Below are 6,000 nucleotides of genomic sequence, written 5' to 3'. Positions count from 1 at the left end.
GAGGAGAAAATATTTGCTATGTAAGTAAATAAGGATGAAGGTCTCTAATAAAATTTGTAAAACTAAACATACTTTTAGGAATGAACTGAGGAGGAATTTCTATGAATCAGAAAGAAAGTGACAAAAAGTTCAACCGCATGTGATTAAAGGCTGGGATCCTGCCAATATATGTGGTTGTGATAAGAAAGATTTACCAAGCAGAAGTATACTTTTGTTAACATCTTTCTCCATGATCACAAGTTCTAAATTAGCTACAGCCAAAGTAATAGTTTTATGTTTAAGTTAAAATTCTATCTACAGATTTGATTTATCAATGAGATATTTTGGCGGTATTTTCTTTTTCATTATTAAAAATTCACCTGTATCATTATCATGAAAAAAAAAGTTCAACTGCAAAATGAATAAAGGATATGAACAAGTATTTCATAGAAGAAATAAAAATGAACAATAAAGTTTTGAAAAGTTCAATCTTCCTAGTAATTGCACAAAACGAACTAAAACAATGAGATACTACCCCTCAGATTAATAAAAGTTAAAGAAAAAAAAAGATTGGAAAGGGTGTAAGGAAATGAGCACTTTTATGTGTTGGAAATATAAATTGGTGCAGCCTTTTAGGGAAAGCAATTTCACCATATCTTTCAAAAATTTAATTGTACAATTCTAGGACAGAGCAATTCATTCCTCTTCCAGGAATTTTCCCAGAAACAGTCATGTTCACAAAAACACATGTTCAGTACAGCACCCTGTATAACAGCCCAAATTGGAAACTACCCACAAACTACCTAAACTGAAAACTATTCCTTACACAGAGCAATGGCTAAGTAAATTTTACAAGTATATGATGATATACTAGGCATGAATTAAAAGAATGAATTAGGATTATATGTACAGACCTGGAATGATGCCCATTATATCTTGATAAGTAAAAAGAAAGGAAGCTATAATATGTAGTATAACCCCTGACTGAATATATATACAATATATATATTATACATATATAATATATATACTATATATATATTATATATATATTATATATTATATATATATATATATATATATATATTAGAGTCCAGTCAGAGATGGAAACCACATCTGTAATTTAATTTGAAAGGGAAAATTTAATTGGAAGAATGATTAACCAGTTAAAGAAAGTTAACTGCTCAAGGTAAAATATCTCCAGAGCTGAGGGCGAGTACCCAAGGAAGGAAGAAATTTGGAAGACTTCTCCCCAAGACCCCAAGGTTGGGAATCAGAACTGGTAAAAGAAGGGACTTCCCTGGCAGTCCAGTGGTTAAGACTCCATGCTTCCACTGTAGGGGGCATGGGTTTGATCCCTGGTGGGGGGACTAAGATCCTGCAAGCTGAGGGGCAAAAAAAAAAAAAAAAAAGAACTGGTTGAAGATGTGGCTGAGCCCACAGACGATAGAGAAGTTCCCGAGGGGGATCACGGACCAGAGCTCATCTGCAGTCGGCAAGTGGGGCTGGTGAGCGGGGCGCTGCCCACTGGGACCTGATACAGTTCTCAGCAGCGGGCCCCATGAGGAGTAGCCCTTACCAGGAAAAGAAACCTCTCCCTCTGCTCTCGCTCACCCTGGTCCTCCAGTGCCCTCTGCCTACAAAGCCTAAGAGTGTGCCAGCTGGCAAAAGAGATATTTTACACGGTGTAGCTACAGTGTCACCACGCCAGACTAAGAAGAGTAGATTTGAGCTGAGAGGCGATACATTGATTGACTCTGGCATGGTATACTGACCCTGCTTCTGTAAACAGGTATATATGGCATATATAGTGGTATAGCATCTATGGTATGTGCATAGATGCTATAATAATGTTTGTTCACACTTATTATGTATTTACTCAGCGTGCCAGGAACTGTTCTAAATATTTTGCAAGTATTTGATTTTCATAATCACCCTCAAATGCAGGAGTTGTTAATATCTCTACTCTATGAATGAGGAAACTGAAGCACCGAGCTGTTAAATAATTTGCCCAAGGTCACACAGCTAGCAAGTAGCAGAGAAAGAGTCATGATGGCTTTACAAACATAGAAAAGAGTCTGAAAGAATCAAGATGTTAACAGTGGTGACCTCTCAAGGTGGCATCGAAGAGGCCATAGGAGAGGTTTTCACTTTTTTTTTTTGGCCACGTGCATGGCTTGTGGGATCTCAATTCCCCCACCAGGGATTGAACCCGGTCCCTGCAGTGAAAGCACGGTGTCCTAGCCACTGGACCGCCAGGGAAGTCCTGGTTTTCACGTTTTTATCGGTGCTTTAAGTAAATAAATAAGTACAGTGATAAACTACTGCTTTTTATTTTGTTTTTGTATCTGTGGGAGGGCTTTTTCTGGGGGGGGGGATGTTGTATTTTTCAAAGGAGTAACTTTGAAAGTAAAGTTGATAAAATCAATTATCAAGTAAATAATTGATAAGTGACAACTCTCGGTGCCAGGCAGTAAGAAACAAGTAAACCAGCAGAACTGCAGGCAGCGTGGGAGGGAGGGGGTGGCAGTGGCCCGAGCGAAGGATGGGAAGAGGTTGAGTCACCGTGAGCGCTGGTTTCTGGTTCCCATTGTGTCTGGTGTGATCTGTGACTGGTTATCCGTGCTGAGCTTCCTGCCTGCCCTCCCGACCCCAAGAGCTTCAGAGCGTAGGTGACTGTGGCTGCCTGAGGGAATTAGCATTTATGGAGCTCTTGTAAGAGAACATCCGTAAGCACGACTCCCCAGGGCAACCTTATCAGGTAGTCATTTTTTATCTCTATTTCCCACGTGAAAAGACCAAGACTCAGGGGAGCAAAGGAAGGTGTCCAGATCCTCGGCGACAGGCAGAGCTGAAGGCAGCTCTGCCTGATTCCAGAGTCCAAGCTCACCCAGCTGCTTTCTATATGCATAGTAAAAGACTAGGCTTCTTTCCCCAACTGCCTGCTTCTGGAAGGCTGACCCTGGTGGCTGACATAGCAACTTTAGATCCTTCCCCAGAGACTGAGGGTTGCAGATCAAGTTGTCAGTAGAGGAAGAGCCAGGCCGGAGGTGCTGACATTGGCTTTCAATGCACCATCCCCCCTCCTTCCTTCTAGGAGCAGCCCCTGGGCATGCCCATTATATCTTGATAAGTCCATGTTCAGGCTGTGTGGGGTTGGGCCTGGGCAGAATGCGCGCAGCTGGCCACTTGAACTTTGGGAGCGTTGACATGAGCCTGGAATTTCCAGAGGAAACTGTGGGGGATGAGAAATGGGGGATGAGAAGTGGTGGACGCCGCTGCTGTGCTCATTCCAGACATGGAGGCACTGACTAGAGTCGGTGCCAACTGGAACCCACCCACCCACTAGTAACTAGAGTGGTTATTAGTCCACTCTAGTTACCAGCCTGCTGTGTATGCATGGTGGAGGGTGGCGTTTAGCCAAGTTCTTGTAGGAATTGGTCCCCTGCAGCGTGGGACCCAACAACAGAAGAGGGACCACCAATGATACTGGGTGGTGCATAGTCATTATGCGTTCAACACCAGTGGATGGCACAGTGAAAAGTTATCCTCTTTATAATTCTCTTACATCATCAGGAAAAAAATCCACTGTCACAGCCAATATATCTATTATGTCTCAAAATATGCTCCTTTCCCTTTTTGACCAAGGAGAGAGTAGGCAATAGTATCTAGCTAGAGCTTAATAAACAGTGTTACATTTTCATTTTATTTATTTTTACAGCTCATTTTCTGTAGCAAATGTAATGTTTTTCCATTTATGGTAGTGACGTAAAATTTCTTTCTTTCTTTTTTTTTTTAGATTTATTTATTTAGGCCACGCCACTTGGCATGCGGGATCTTACTTCCCTGACCAGGGATCGAACCCGTGCCCCCTGCATTGGGAGTGTGGAGTCTCAACCACTGGACTGCCAGGGAAGTCCCCCAATTTCCTTTTTTAATAACATTTATTTGTCAATTTTTATTTAAGTAAAGAAAGGGAACCAGTTAAAAATTAGATAAATAAAAGAACGAGTAAATGAGGAATATGAAAAAAATTGTTGAAGTCATTCAGGAATGACTGAAGTGGGCAACTTGGTGCCTGCCATTCATGATGAAGCCAGGCTGCTCTGAGAGGAAGCACCTAAATGGCCCAGCTGATGATTCAGCTGTGGAAGCCCAGAATCTTTAGGGGAAAGTTCTGGAATGAGCCTTGGTTAGAGATCAGTGATTTTAGGCTAATATCAAGGAGTTCTTATTTTATATTTTTTGGCCGCACTGCACAGCACGTGGGAATCTTAGTTCACCCCACCAAGAGTCAAACCCATGCCCTCTGCAGTGGAAGCACGGAGTCTTAACCACTGGGCTGCCAGGGAAGTCCCAAGGAGTTCTTTTATATCTGAGTCTCACTGCACATGTTCTTTTTCAGTCTGGGAGGCTGTGAAGTGTGGGAACAGAACAGACTGCCAACAATTGACAGGAAGTCTGGCTGATCTAGTTGAGTGCAAAGAAGTGGCTGGTAGCCAAGGAGGCGTTTGTTTACCAGTGGGAGATCCCAAAGTCCCCACTTTACTGGTTCTTTTCCCCATGGTACCACCTGGGACATCTAAAGCTGTTTCTTCTGGTATAATTCTACATTTACATCTAGCATGCTTATACTTCTATCTCTTGATTAATCAACTTTGTCACATAGGTCAAGATCATTGTGTTATTTGAAACTCCTATAGCTCTACTGCTTTTCCTCTCTGTCTTGTCAGTTACTGGGAGAGGTGCATAGGTCAAGATCATTGTGTTATTTGAATCTCCTATAGCTCTACTGCTTTTCCTCTCTGTCTTGTCAGTAACTGAGAGAGGTGCATAAATATCACATACTATGACTGTGGATTGTCTACTTCTCATTTTAGTTCTGATCACTTTAGCTTTGTGTCTACTTGTTTGATGTTAGTATAATACCATCGTGATATTTTCAGTGTTCAGTGTCTTTACACTTGAACTGTCTGTTGTAAGCAGTGTATTGTCAGTTTTGTTTTTTTGTTTGTCTGTTTGTTTTTGTTTTGTTTTGTTTTACAAAATCCAGTCCCATAAGTCTTTTCTTAAAATTAGAATTTTAGTCCATCTTTGTTTAATGTAATAATTTATATAATTATTTAAATAATGTATATAATTTTTATAATTTATATGTAGTTTTATAGTTTTACTTGTGTCTGATCCATAAACTTTTTTTGCTTATATCCATGTACAAGAGCTATAAGCGTAAAGCATTTATATGTAGCTTTATGTTTATATATACTTAAATAACATTATAATAAATGAAATAAAATTTGGAAAAAATACAGAAGCAATACAAAACAAACAAAGAAGAAGAATGGTGTGACATGATTTTTTCAATGAAAGAATAAATTGAGCTGAAAAAGTGTCAGTTATTTCTACCCTCCACTTAAATCTTCATAGTCTTTGACTTTCTTCATCAGATTCCTAACCATTTGGAGTCTTTTCAATGTGTCTCAGTTTCTTTTCTCCGGTAGGATCGTTTTCTCTATCTTTATGAAAACATCCAGCAAGGTCTAGGAGGAAAAACAGAAAATCAGGAGACCAGAAATGTCATATTTTTTTTAATGAAAACTTTTAATTGAAATATTATACAAATACTGAGGAATGCACAAGAATTATAAATGTACAGCTTAGATCATTTTCGTTTTTAGACAGTTTTTTTTTTACTTCCTTTTTACTTTTCCAAACCAAGGGTTTCACTACTTTTTTTAAAAAGTAAGTTTCAGGCATACAGCGTTATAATTCGACAACTGTATACACTACAAAGTGACCACCACCACAAGTCTAGTTGCCATCCATCCCCCTATAGTTGACCCCTTTCATCTATTTCCCCCACCCCCTGACCCCCCTCCCTTCTGGTAACCACTAATCAGTTCACTGTATCTATGAGTTTGTTTTTGTTTCATTTTGTTTATTTGTTTTTGTTTTTTTTGCTTGTTTTAGATTCCACCTATGAGTGAAATCACATGGTATTTGTCTTTCTCTGTATGACTT

This window comes from Balaenoptera ricei, chromosome 7 (assembly GCF_028023285.1).
Source record: "Balaenoptera ricei isolate mBalRic1 chromosome 7, mBalRic1.hap2, whole genome shotgun sequence".
Classification (NCBI taxonomy): Eukaryota; Metazoa; Chordata; class Mammalia; order Artiodactyla; family Balaenopteridae; genus Balaenoptera; species Balaenoptera ricei.
Note: the sequence above shows the minus strand (reverse complement) of the source record.